This window comes from Squalius cephalus, assembly GCF_949319135.1.
Source record: "Squalius cephalus genome assembly, chromosome: 6".
In the NCBI taxonomy this organism is placed as follows: domain Eukaryota; kingdom Metazoa; phylum Chordata; class Actinopteri; order Cypriniformes; family Leuciscidae; genus Squalius; species Squalius cephalus.
The window spans coordinates 18,835,940-18,851,192 of record NC_137127.1 but is presented as its reverse complement, the minus strand read 5'-3'; the positions used below and the strand labels follow the sequence as shown (position 1 = coordinate 18,851,192).

The following is a 15,253-nucleotide window of genomic DNA, read 5'->3' as shown; positions in this document are numbered from 1 at the left end:
AATATAATCAATACGCGTTGCCTGAACCACATTTGTGTGGCTATAATATTAAGATTTCTTTAAATGAAAACGAAAAGAGTTAGTATGGTGTTTTATAACATATTTTGTTGCCTAAAATATACACAGAGATAACCGGAGTAGCAGAGCGAGCTGAGTGACGCGCGCTGCGTCAGAAGGTGGGCGGGGTTAGGATTTCCCAAGATTTTCCAAGATGGCGCCGCCCATACCCCCCATAAACGGCTTCAAAACCGTTCTGCAGAAAGTCTATGGGTGACGTCACAGACGCTTTGTCCATATTTTTTACAGTCTATGGGCGAAACCTGTCATGTTTGGTATTGTTGGACTCGGCAAGGATTCAGGTGTCTTAGGAGGTCACTCCTGTGAAAAAACACTGGCTTGAAACTTCTAAGGCTCCTTCAAGGCATTGTGCCAATGACTTATACTGAGTTTTTTGAGATACACCAATGTTCTCATAGACTATCATGGCACCCTGGACAAAGACACTGCGTGCCAATTTTCAGTAGACTAACAGTTGGGTGCGCTTATAGCGATTTTCATGATTTTTTTCACTGTTATAGCGCCACCAAGTGGCCAATTGTCACGATTTTTTTCATGTCAACTCAGATTGAGCTTATGAACATGTGTCCCAAGTTTAGCGAAAATATCTCTTTCCGCTCACAAGTTATAACCATTTTATAGTGCCACCAAGTGGCCAATTGTCATGATTTTTTTTCACGTGACCTCAGAATGAGCTCATGAACATGTGTCCCAAGTTTTGCGAAAATATCTCTTTCCGTTCACAAGTTATAACCGTTTTATAGTGCCACCAAGTGGACAATTGTTGCGATTTTTTTTCAAGTGATCTCAGATTGAGCTCAGAAAGATGTATCCCAAGTTTAGCAAAAAAATCTCTTTCTGTTCACAATTTATAACCGTTTTAGTAAAAGTGGCCCTGGTGCCATCAAATATTTTGGTTCCAGTTATCGACCGTTAATTGAAATTTTGAATTTTTTGGATGATTACTGATTGTCAGACTCCAAAGAATATTCTTGCAGTGGTTTGGTTCCGATCGGGCAAAAAACCTAGGAGAAGTTCGCAAAAATAGGTTTTTCAAAAAAATGCGATTTACTCAAAATTGGCGCCGAAGGGCGAGCAAATCAGAGATAGCCATTTTGTCCGCCTTGAGCCAAGGATTCCAACGATATAAGACACTTGATCCTGGGACAAACGGTCTAAGAGTTATGAGCGATTTTGAACTTTTGGTTGCTGTAGCGCCACCTATGGGCCAATCGGGGTCATACTCTGATAGGTTGTCCCCAAATTGAGGCCTACCATCTGGCCAGGTTTCAAGTCTCTAGGCCTTACGGTTTGTCCTGCACGATGCGTTTTACAAATCCTTACAATTACAATAGGGTTTCAGCATTTCATGCTTGAACCCCTAATAAGAATGAAGGCTTTTTGCCAGTTATAGCGCCACCTATGGTCCGATCTCCATGAAACTCTGCATGCTTCCTCACCATGTTCTGTCACATATGCTCATCAATTTTTGTGAAGTTCTGAGTTTTCCTTTGGGATTTATAGGCTTTTGAGTGTATTTTGCCACGCCCCTTTTCTAAATGACCCTGTTACAGCCACCCAAATGGCAAAGTTCAACTTTTTTTTTGATAATTATTGATCTAGAGAGTCCAGAGAATTGTCCTAGACTGGTTTGGTTCCGATCGGGCGAAAAACCAGGGACTAGTTCGCAAAAGTAGGTTTTGGACAAAATCCGACATAGCAGAAAATTTTCCCTGCCTACATCCAAATCGGAGATAGCCATTTTGTCCGCCTCGAGCCAAGGATTCCAACGATATAAGACACTTGATCCTGGGACAAACGGTCTAAGAGTTATGAGCGATTTTGAACTTTTGGTTGCTGTAGCGCCACCTATGGGCCAATCGGGGTCATACTCTGATAGGTTGTCCCCAAATTGAGGCCTACCATCTGGCCAGGTTTCAAGTCTCTAGGCCTTACGGTTTGTCCTGCACGATGCGTTTTACAAATCCTTACAATTACAATAGGGTTTCAGCATTTCATGCTTGAACCCCTAATAAGAATGAAGGCTTTTTGCCAGTTATAGCGCCACCTATGGTCCGATCTCCATGAAACTCTGCATGCTTCCTCACCATGTTCTGTCACATATGCTCATCAATTTTTGTGAAGTTCTGAGTTTTCCTTTGGGATTTATAGGCTTTTGAGTGTATTTTGCCACGCCCCTTTTCTAAATGACCCTGTTACAGCCACCCAAATGGCAAAGTTCAACTTTTTTTTTGATAATTATTGATCTAGAGAGTCCAGAGAATTGTCCTAGACTGGTTTGGTTCCGATCGGGCGAAAAACCAGGGACTAGTTCGCAAAAGTAGGTTTTGGACAAAATCCGACATAGCAGAAAATTTTCCCTGCCTACATCCAAATCGGAGATAGCCATTTTGTCCGCCTCGAGCCAAGGATTCCAACGATATAAGACACTTGATCCTGGGACAAACGGTCTAAGAGTTATGAGCGATTTTGAACTTTTGGTTGCTGTAGCGCCACCTATGGGCCAATCGGGGTCATACTCTGATAGGTTGTCCCCAAATTGAGGCCTACCATCTGGCCAGGTTTCAAGTCTCTAGGCCTTACGGTTTGTCCTGCACGATGCGTTTTACAAATCCTTACAATTACAATAGGGTTTCAGCATTTCATGCTTGAACCCCTAATAAGAATGAAGGCTTTTTGCCAGTTATAGCGCCACCTATGGTCCGATCTCCATGAAACTCTGCATGCTTCCTCACCATGTTCTGTCACATATGCTCATCAATTTTTGTGAAGTTCTGAGTTTTCCTTTGGGATTTATAGGCTTTTGAGTGTATTTTGCCACGCCCCTTTTCTAAATGACCCTGTTACAGCCACCCAAATGGCAAAGTTCAACTTTTTTTTTGATAATTATTGATCTAGAGAGTCCAGAGAATTGTCCTAGACTGGTTTGGTTCCGATCGGGCGAAAAACCAGGGACTAGTTCGCAAAAGTAGGTTTTGGACAAAATCCGACATAGCAGAAAATTTTCCCTGCCTACATCCAAATCGGAGATAGCCATTTTGTCCGCCTCGAGCCAAGGATTCCAACGATATAAGACACTTGATCCTGGGACAAACGGTCTAAGAGTTATGAGCGATTTTGAACTTTTGGTTGCTGTAGCGCCACCTATGGGCCAATCGGGGTCATACTCTGATAGGTTGTCCCCAAATTGAGGCCTACCATCTGGCCAGGTTTCAAGTCTCTAGGCCTTACGATTTGTCCTGCACGATGCGTTTTACAAATCCTTACAATTACAATAGGGTTTCAGCATTTCATGCTTGAACCCCTAATAAGAATGAAGGCTTTTTGCCAGTTATAGCGCCACCTATGGTCCGATCTCCATGAAACTCTGCATGCTTCCTCACCATGTTCTGTCACATATGCTCATCAATTTTTGTGAAGTTCTGAGTTTTCCTTTGGGATTTATAGGCTTTTGAGTGTATTTTGCCACGCCCCTTTTCTAAATGACCCTGTTACAGCCACCCAAATGGCAAAGTTCAACTTTTTTTTTGATAATTATTGATCTAGAGAGTCCAGAGAATTGTCCTAGACTGGTTTGGTTCCGATCGGGCGAAAAACCAGGGACTAGTTCGCAAAAGTAGGTTTTGGACAAAATCCGACATAGCAGAAAATTTTCCCTGCCTACATCCAAATCGGAGATAGCCATTTTGTCCGCCTCGAGCCAAGGATTCCAACGATATAAGACACTTGATCCTGGGACAAACGGTCTAAGAGTTATGAGCGATTTTGAACTTTTGGTTGCTGTAGCGCCACCTATGGGCCAATCGGGGTCATACTCTGATAGGTTGTCCCCAAATTGAGGCCTACCATCTGGCCAGGTTTCAAGTCTCTAGGCCTTACGGTTTGTCCTGCACGATGCGTTTTACAAATCCTTACAATTACAATAGGGTTTCAGCATTTCATGCTTGAACCCCTAATAAAAATCCTTACAATAACAATAGGGTTTCAGCACTTCGTGCTTGAACCCCTAATAATAATAAAAATCAGCACAATTACAATAGGGTTTCAGCACTTCGTGCTTGAACCCCTAATAAAAATCAGGGCAATTACAATAGGGTTTCAGCACTTCGTGCTTGAACCCCTAAATACAAATACTTTTCCCCCCTCAAAAAATACAAATACAGATACAAATACCGGCTGCTTTGCACACCCCTAATATATATATATATATATATATTTTTTTTTACTAATTATGTTGTAGTCAGTGTATATTTTTTCCTGAGCTTTTTAATTGGCACTATGCATTTTTAATTTGCATAGTAAACTAAAACCTGTAGCTATAGTTTGCTTTTTTGCCAAATAATTGTATCAGATAAATATCTTACCAAAGTTTCATGTTTTATATAAATACATAATATTGCATCATATTTTGATAGTTTTAACAGAACTTATAGGGTCAGTCAAAACAAATATCTCCTATGTATATATTTACATTACAATTTGAACCTTTCGTATAAACATATTATTCTTATAAAAATTATAAATTAATATATATTATTAAAAATGATAGTTATAACTTGAAAAGTACAATTAATATGAAAAAAAACTGAGGTGAAGGACAATTCTTTTTTAACTTTTCAACAGGAAAATAAGAAGTGAACGAATATGAAAAAGTATATATTATTATTTGCCCTTGAAAACTACAATGCATAATAATAATAATAATAATAATAATGATAATAAAAATAAACTTTAACATCTTCTTAGGAAATAGTAAATTTCCCTCCTAAAACGTTCACATACAGACAGACAGACAGAGTAAAAGAGGCTCTGACAAAAAGGAAGGAGAGCACAGAACAGTATAGCGGTCTGTCATCTGAAGATGATGCCATTTGCATTAACGTGCCTTCACAGCGCTGGCGGTCGCTAATGGAAACCCTTTAAGGTGGAATTTTGGCTGCCCACTCCTTGCCATCCTTCAGTGATCATAAGATTCATGTTGACAGGCTATTAGAGCACAACCCTCCCCCAGATAGAGGAGGTGGTGGCGGATCAGGTCGGAGCGAGGGGGAGGACGGCTTATGAGATGTAAAGATGCCGTAGGGAATGATTGTTTATGGAGGATTGACCTTCTTCACCTCTATGCATGCCCTCCTCGTATCAGTAGCAAGAAATGATCTTCTTTTTTGGTCGTTGTTAATTAAGAGGCGTGACATGCTCTGCTGGAACAGAGGGATCATAGTCATACTGTATTTAATATCAGATGTTATCGACTTTGACTTAAGATGTCATCAACAGCAATTTAGCAATGCAAATGTTGCGTGTCTGCTTGCAAAATAATTGTAAATGGTACTTAACATGGTATATGATATGTGGATGGGATATGCGATCACCAGTGAAGGGCATCACAGCCACTAAAGAACATTGCTGCCAGCTGCCCACTATCATGTCAACATATATTGCACACTGTTTATTGAGCAGGCTGAAAAATAAATGATTGTACACAGGGCTTTAAAAAGTGACATAATCAAGACTGATGCATTCTGGGCTGCAGATTTAGCTGCCACAGGCCTCGACCACATGGCACCTTGAGGCCCGACCTAAAGATGAATCATCCACATGCGGATGTTCTTACTGACACTCGTTCATGGCATAGCCTACTGTACCACCTAAAACTCTGTAACAGGATTGTTCAAAGTGCTTTTTTTTTGTATTTTTGATCAAATAAATGCAGGCTTGATGAGCATAAGAAACTTCTTTAAAAAAAAGTAATGTTTCCAAACTTTTTACCGGTACTATATATAATAAAAACAACATGTAGATTAATGCATGTTATATGCATTTTATATTATAATTTCTTCTTTTGGTTTTGGAGTTATATATAGCCCCGCCAGACTTGTTTTCATGGCATTCATTCAGGCAGAGCTCAGCATAACACTGGAAGATCTTAAATCAAACGTGGCCTCTTTCTATCCTAATCATGTGAGATCAGCCTCTTGTTTCCACACGTTCGGCCCCCGTGCCCTCCTGGACCGTCAGTGGCAGCCTGACCGAACGACCCTCCTCTTTCTGCTGGATGACAAAGACCCTGCCCAGGGACAGCCGATGACTCTGAGCGTGTCAGACAGATGGGGTGGCTGTGCGGCTGCTCACCCTGCCTATGTTGAATAATGAATAGAGAGATGAGAGAATAATGACATGAAAAATAATGAAATATATGTAATGTTTATATATGTATTTTCATAATTATGTTTTTGAAACATGGTTTAAATGTACTGACAAACACTTTTGGAAAACTAATATATATATATATGTAGAGAAAAGTAAAGAAATCTGTGTCTGTGTCCTATGAAAAGTAGGCGTCCTTCAGGTCGATCGCTGCAAACCAATCCTGTGGCCGCACACATTCGAGAATGCGTTTGGCCGTGAGCATCTTGAACGGAAGCCTGTGAAGGGATCGGTTCAAGACGCGCAGGACCAGGATTGGCCGTAACCCACCGGTTTTCTTCGGTACAATGAAGTAGGGGCTGTAGAACCCGGACTTTATTTCGGCTGGAGGGACAATCTCGACAGCACCTTTCGCCAGTAAGGTTGCGACCACCGTACGCATGACAGAGGCATTGCCACCCACCATAGTGTAACGGACTCCCCAGAAGCGAGGAGGAATAAAAAGGAGGAGATCGTGCGAACTGAATCGCATAGCCGAGCCTGATTGTTCATTCGACCTAGCGGGACAGGTTGGGAAGCTCTAGCCAGGCTCCCAAGAACTGAACCAGCGGGGTCATGGGAACCACAGATGTACCCTCGGTGGGACAGTGAAACGGAATGACCGGCCCGGACATGGGCGACGTAGCGACCCGGTGTGGGGGCACGGTCTTTTGCCGCGTCCTGACAGAGGAGGCCAGGGAAGGACCAGCGTTCCACGGGGGCCTGCTCTGACAGGGGTATGGCGACAGAGGGGGGCAGCGAAGCGGAATGACTGGCCCAGACATGGGTGGCGTAGTGACTTGATGTGGGGGCACAGTCTTTTGTCGCGTCCTGACAGAGGAGGCCAGAGAAGGACCAGTGTTCCACGGGGGCCTGCTCTGACAGGGGTATGGCGACAGAGGGAGATGAGAGTGGCGAGGCAGAGCGTCGCACACTGCCGTCCATGGCCTCTTGGGGCTCGGACGAAGGGGCATCAGTTCTTAGAGTGGTCCTGCTACCAGCTCCTGAGAAGAACTGAGCCTTAACTCCAAGCTGCCTGTCTCAGGAGTGCTGCTTAGCCTGGCGTTTGGCCGGCTAAGGGGCGGAGATGGGCGGTGCCGCCCTCCTGCGACCTCCTCCTTCTTGGGGCCGGTGAAGGCTGCGGAGCAGGAGGGGAGGAGCCACAGGTAGGCGGCCTCGCCGGGAAGCAGACTAAGGCGGCCTGGTCTGACAGAACTCCCGGGCCAGCACTGCCTCGAAGGCGAAGACGACACACAGCACTGCATGCACAACATACAGACCATGATTGCGGCACCAACGAGGGCAGTGAAGGTGGAGGACGCCCGCGGGCCACGATAAGTCATGGGAACTCTCGCAACCCGGAGGCGCCCTGATGCACGACCGGGAAGAAAGACACTGGGGGCGAGTGCTGGTAGTGCAGCACTCCTGAGGGAGCCAACGCAGCCGAATCCTTGTTTCCAAGAGGAATCAAGCCCGCCTTGTGATGCTGTGAGTGACATGACATCATCCGCTGGAGCCCCGAATGAAAACACTGGGTCCCCGAGAGGAACCAGGCACACACAGAAGCTCCATGGTTTGAGATGTGGAGGGGGGCGTGGCCTGAGAAATGACTCGTCAGTTATTGAACCACACCGTAACCCTCAGATCACCCTGGCCACCAGCCAAAGTATCCCCTCTCGAGTAAGAGATAGATTGGGGTGTGGCAGAGGGGACTCTAGCCACACGGAGATCATTGAGTTTCGATCTAAACATCGCAATGGTCATGTTCCCGCAAAGAAAACAAGACTCATGCACAAGCGCTGCCGAGCGTGATTAAGCCCAACACGCCAAACAGCGCTCGTGACCGTTAGGCAGATGAACCGCGCACCCACATCCAGAAAAAACACGGGCGAGCCGTCTTGAAAAAGACGTGTCACGTGCAGCTCTTTCAGAGAGAGGAAAAAGCTTAGCAGAGAGCTGAAACGCCCAGGGAGAAGCACACACACTTTCGGCAGATCACTGCACAGACCAGAAGCAGGCAATCTGATCTCGCTGGAACGCGCCGTTGCACCAACACGCTGGAGAGCCGCTCGTCTCGTAGAGTGAAGATAATTCAGAATGGCTTGTGGTAGTGAAGAAAACTCTTGGCTCCGAAGTGAAAACATAACTGCATGTTGCCGGCGTACTTCCTTTTATACCCACGAGTTGGGGCGGAGTTACGCTATGCAAATTTCGCAGACCCAAGGCATTTCATTGCCATTGGCTCGTTTTCTAATTCTCGAAGGTGATAGGCTTTCTAAGCGAAACCCCATTCGTCATCACGACGTAACTTGTAGTGACCACGAAAGGGAACTGAAACTACTTCAGCTCATGTCTAGCAAGATGTGTTTGACATGACCAAACCATTTCCCGAACGAATGTTCACTGCTGTGACAGTCAGAATCATTTGGCATGTGTTTGAGTTTCAAGTTTGCCATATGTATTTCTTGTCAGGAGCTCCTAGCTGCGCAGGTGAATGACAAGAGAAATTGAATCACATCAGTACAGCCCATACATTACTGCACACTCTATCACATTTACTTTCATTCCACTTCCGACCTCACCTCATTTTATTCCTTCCTTCATCCAAGTGTCCCTCTCCTCGGTCCACGTGCTGAGCACCCGAGACCTTGTTTGCCTGGTTTGATTAAGTTGGAAATCAATCACCTTGCACTGGTGGATTATACAACCAAAGAATATTATATAAGAGTCATACTTTGCATTAAACAATTTTTCTACTTTGGATACATTCAACATATTTCTTACTTATCTCTTCATGGTATCTGGCTCAGGATGTACATTTTTAACAGTTAAAAATCAAGTGCGAAACCGACCAACATCAACCATGTTTAGGTGGTTGCTAGGGTGTTTTGTGTTGCCACCTTGGCATTATTAGAATTCTAAGAGACACTTCTGGAACCTTGAAAAAATCAGCTTCAATCTTGTCTCATTCTTAAGTGAATAAAAAAAGTGTGTTAACACATTACAATGGAAGAAAATGGGACAAGTCTTAAATAATGTATGCGCTAGCATGCACTGATCTAGTGATAAAAATTGTTCAAAGTTATGTCCAATATTTAAACTGCAATGTAAAACTGGTAAACACAGTAACTTCTGAACGATGCACATCATTTAAAAATAAAATATCACCCACGGGACTGTTATGTATAACCAGAAATGTATGCTCAGAAACTCTCACAAATAACCACAAAGACACAGCAAGTAACACACTGAGTTAAGTATTACATTTTAAAGTAGAAAGACTGAAACAGTATTTTCTTGTAAAACGTACTCCAATAATATTTGTTTTAATTACAACTTAGATTTTTCTATTGGAGAAATAAAAATGCATATAAGAACTAAAATTAAATATGAGAAACAATATAACACAACAAAAATACAAGATGCTCATTTCTGCTTTAAAACGGAGACACTTTTGGACAGTATGTTGTTGACAGTTTGGCATTTCTTTAATAGATGTACCTGTACTCTTGGTTAGTATTTTGTTCATGAAAACCATAATATAATCTACATTTGCACTCCTGTTCTAAGCAGCTCACAAAAAAGTGTTTAATCTATACACTGCTTTGAGATTAATTGAATAAAAAAGGAAAGGAACAGTCAAGAGACATGAAAAAAAAATGCTGAAAGAGGAAATAGCTTTGTGACAGATTGAAAACAAAAAATTCTTATTATATACAACTATATATAGGTTTGGTGCTGTGTACTTTGGATATATCAGAGGAAAACTGCATTGTTATCCTGACAAACGTCTAAAGACAAAGCAGAAATGCACACACAGCTGAACATTCACCGGAGATTACGGACACTGTTCTGGGACTACGCGCTTTCCCTGTGATCTCTTTCCATAAAAAAAAAAATAAAAAAAAAAATAAAAGAAATCATGTCCAAGAGTCTAAAAAGACTTTGAATTTTTACACTTCATGTTTGCTTGTCATTTATTATCACTTTGATCATAAATCCAAGCTTAAATCAAAAAGGATTTAAATGCAAAGCAGGGAGAGTATTTTGTGAAGCATCCATTTGGAATATGCTGTGTGTTGTGTTGTCTTCGCGCACATGCTCTCATGCACGTTCCACTAGCATTGAAGACCTGAGCGCTGATCAGACACCTGACACGTATCAGCTCATCCCATCGATTTGTGATTGATGGATACAGGACTGATGGATCTATACGGGGAGGTTCTGAGAGTCCTGCAGATCAGGGCTGTCAGAGGGACTCGAATAATCCTCCATCTCATCCTACCATGGAGGTACAGAGTTATCTATCTATCTATCTATCTATCTATCTATCTATCTATCTATCTATCTATCTATCTATCTATGGGTTATTTTTGCACACACACACACACACACACACACACACACACACACACACACACACACACACACACACACAGTTAAAAAAGTAGCAGTTACACATCAGTCATGCAACACAACATTAACTATGCAAATCGTATTCAAATAGCATTACATCTTTATCAGATGGGCAGTTCTATCAAATTGGTGTTTAAGTGAACTTAGAGAAGATCTGCTGAGGAAAATGCCAACATTAGTAGATTTAATGTTCATAAGCACATTGTTTATGGAATATGCATAAATAAATTTAAATATGATAATGAGTACTAGGAGTTATTTGGCTCTTTTACAGGTCTCTTTTTTTTTTCAATCGCTAGGACAATTTTCTCTATAGGTCACTATTTTAAAACTCTTCAAACAGTGATCACATCAGCAGTCTATTTGGGCTAAACTGTGGATCATTTAGCAATGCATTCAGTAACTACTTCTTTTAAATTACATAAATTATTGTATTACTTAGACACAAACACAGCCAAAACTTAATGTGCCATGCAGGCCAATTTGCACATGTTTACATACTATTTTCAAAACTGTTAAACTTAAGTCAAAACCTAGCACAACACAAGAATGAATAAGACATACATTTGAAACATTTCTACAGTAAAACCATATTGAAACACATTCTGAATCTGAAACAAACAAATATCAAAACTATTAGATGTAACTGCAGAGCTACACAAGTGTTAGTCTTTCAATTTCATTACTATCCATTCAAAAGGGGGAAACCTAAGAATAATTGTGTACTGTAATGTAAACAGGGATATGTATACTGCAGTGAATTATAGTGTCAGTCTTGTTTTGTAAAGAACTTTTATGAAAGAAAACATTGTATAATGCTATCTGTTGTTAGTGTGTTTTTTTAGGTATGTGTTTTATGAGTGACAATGTGTTTGCTGGGTGAAAACCATTGCTAGTTAATGGAAGAATGGCATGATGTATGAAGTAGTTTGGTAGTTTTAGTGCATTTTGAATGTGAAATTAACTGCTGTGCCAAGTTTAAAGTTGGTTAGGAGAGCTGTGTGAAGAGTTTTTAAATTTTTACCTAAGTAATGAGAAATTTGAAAAAACTGTGAATTGGACCAATAAGCAATCACCCAGAATACCCTAGGGAATGTGAATCCCAACCCACAGTAAGTTTTGCATAGTCTCACATTTCTAGTGTTATTTTACAAAAGCAAACACTTAAAATGATGTTATGCATATTTAACAGTCAATGTGCTACATAAAGTAGAGTTTGGACTGCCGTCAATATTAATGATTTTTTTATTTTTTTGGATATGTTGAGTTATTCTCTGTGTTCATCTCATTGATTTAGGGGATGTGCGCTGCTTTATGATGACTTTCAAACACTGATCTCCCAAAATCATTTTGCATTAGCTTTAAATTAGTTTTAAACCCCATAGGCATTTCCCATACGATGGCTGTGCTTTCAAAAAGTTTGACTTTCAGGATCTCGAGAGAGGTCGCCGCAGAGGTCAGTACTTGAGAAAAGCGGCCGTATATTTTGAAAATGTTCCATTTGGAGTCATTGCTTTTAAAAGACGCCCTGTTTAAAGCTATTGCCTTTCAAACACAGTTTGAGCTATTGTTCTTGGGAAGGATTTATTCCGTTTTAGAGATACTGTGGAACATTTATTCTCTGCGGGTTATCGAGTGGCCCATTTTGACAAATGCATTAAAATCAGTTCACGTCGCATTGGATTCAGTTAATCTTTTCATTACCTTCATTCCTGTTAAATAAGTCTATTTTCTCCTGACTAATAGTGCATTTTCATTTGCTAAGTGTCTCATTTGCTGAACTTTATTGAATTTAAGAGGAACAGCTTTATTTCCGGCTTTGTGGGTTGATATTTTAAAATGGCCAATTGGGAAACCTGCAGAATGCAGCTGTCGACGTCCAATAAACTGGTCACTTTTTCCTCTCATTTTCACATTTGACAAGTAAGATTAATTAGTCTTTTTTAATAAAAATGGGCATGTTTAATTAGACCGGCTGATTAGAGAAGATTACTGTTTGGGTGAAACTCATAAAACCTGTTAAGAAAAGATTCATATTTCACTACTAAATTAAAACGCAGGGGAAAAAAAAACAAACATATTTTGCATAAAGAAAATTAAAGCTATTATTAAGGCCATTCATATTTTTTATTCATTGTTCATCATTTCCATGACAATTAAGCACAATTACCTGCTTAACCTTATTACTATAATGGAAAATAATAATTATATACTATTTACATTTTAAAATATGTATGGATTATGGCAATATTTGTTGTAACACATTTAATGCATGCTTTAGACTGTTTTAGGCCTGTTTCAAATTTACTATATGTCTGAACTCGGGGATTGAACCTGCACCCCCCCCCCCCTACCCCCCTACCCCCCTACCCCCTACCCCCCTACCCCCCTACCCCCCTTTTCTGTACTGCTTTGATAGTATCACTCTCAAAAAGGTGCACATATATTGATTTTAACACATAAATGACATGCATCCTATATATAGAGGTCAGCTGGGACTTTTTGTTTACAATGCCTGTTTAGATGAGTTGTATGAAAGCTCCCTTGTCCTTAAGCATCTGTCCTTGAGAATAAACTTGAACCCTTGAGTTTACTCGGCTCTATGTGCAACTACCTTTGACGTGCATATGGTTCTGTTTTTAATTCATCCTCCAAAGTAGTGACAGTAATTGCTTGACTCATGTTTGTCTGGCCAAGCACAAATTCCAGCAGTGACCAGGCATCTGTCACATCATATCTGTGAAAAGCCAGAGTAAAAAATGAAAGCAGGACATTGGGTGAGCTCACTAATTGGGATCGAGGAACATCTTGTTGAACCTCTAAGGAACGGGAACATGTGCTTTATTCCCTCACCTCATGCTCATGGAAGCAGTGGAGGATGTGTAATAGTTTCATCGGGGGCCACTCTCCCAAAACACTCCACGCAGCTGAAATAAAGAGAGAGAGACAGAAGGAGAGGACAAGAAATTTAAAAATGCATTTGAGACAAAATCTGAGAGAACATTTAATCTCCCCAGAGTTGGTGGGCAGCCACATGTCTCTGAATCACATCACTTCCTGCTGTTTTTGACACACTGCTGGAGCTGAAAGATTTTATAGGCCCAACATCTCATGAACTGTGTCAATTTGCAGCAGACAAATTAAGCACTAATGCTATTAGAATTCTGGCGCATTAGCTTCATCAGCAGGAGAACCTAAATACTGCAAAATCTTATCAATAATATAGGCTATATAACATAAACATTATGTTTGGCCTGCTTAGCTGGCCAAAAAATTTGAAAATCTAATCACAAATGGGATGTAGTAAGATTAAGATGCTATTCTGTTTTCTTGCAGGTAATGTAAAATTTTGGAGGGAAAATTGCATATAAATTGCAGCAGTGCATAATGCATCATGAACAAGATCAATGTTTTTTAATTCATGAATCAAACTCACTTGGAATGCCAACAATATCTAACGTGGATTTCAATCATACATCTCTGCAGAGACAGAATAAAATTCTCTACTAATACTCTAATGAGAGTTAGTTGACATGTACAGGTAGTTGCAAAGTTACTTTAGTTAGTTAACAGTGTATAGTGTCTAAGTGAAACTGCATTAACTTCCAGCTGCTGGGAAACTTGTTGAAGTAAGCTGTGGTCTTCTAATGAACCGGCTGATCCCCGTTCCAGCTCATTTTATGGATCGCTGCCCTTTTAAGCCAATAAAAAGGAAAAATATGCATTTGGCTTGTATGATCGATCTGCCGTAGTACTTCTGATTTAAAAGGCAGGTTTGATTTGATGCATTTTTCAAGACTCTCTAAATAATAAAAAATAAATCAGGCTTCCTTGGAATATTGACGACTTCTAACTTTCCCCCGCATCATTTTTATTAACAAATCAAATTGCTTAGATTAACTTCTACTGCATATTGCCGACAGACAATCTCACGCAGCATCTCAATAACCGAGCATCATAATCTAATGTGCAATATTTATTCAAATACATGTAGCCTATACCTCTTTTGCACATTATACATATCTCCTTGCCATAAAAGAACATTTTCTATTATATGGCTTTAATGTCCTATTGTGTATTTCTATTTACACTTTACAGACAAAAAGTATAGAAAAAGATTAGAGTACTGGGATCAACATTTCATTCACAAGTAAACACATTCAAGCAGTCTATGCATATGCTTCTCTTCTGCCATCTTTTATACATTAAATTACTGCTTAATTTCTTATCCTATAAATGTCATACTGTTTATATCATCTCTTCTCTTTTGCCAATTTTTAATATTTCCCTTTTCTCTTTGTAATTTGTTTAAGCACTGTAATTCTGCCCTTTTGCATAACCATTGTTAAAAATTGCCCTCTCGCAGAGGAAACAATTGAACAGTCTATGCAAAAATCAATTCCCTTTATTTTTAATTTTAAAGTAACCATGAAATCAGAATGGACAATACAAAGTTTTTTATGGAAGATTGCAGTACTTATTCTAAATTATTTATCCATGCGCATCAAAGCGGGATAATCTGTCACTCACATGAGATCGACCAATATCAAACCACAACCATCCAACCAATTCC

The 15,253-nt window shown here is 40.5% G+C and overlaps 1 long non-coding RNA gene across 1 annotated transcript; it reads right to left on the bottom strand.

The window, feature by feature from the left end:
• Positions 1–13,301: 13,301 nt before the first annotated feature.
• On the bottom strand, positions 13,302–14,176 carry LOC307160793. Its single transcript, XR_013821640.1, has 3 exons — positions 14,117–14,176; positions 13,534–13,607; positions 13,302–13,417 (listed from the first exon to the last, which is right to left on the bottom strand). It is a non-coding gene; the product is annotated as an uncharacterized lncRNA (long non-coding RNA).
• Between the last annotated feature and the right edge of the window lie 1,077 nt (positions 14,177–15,253).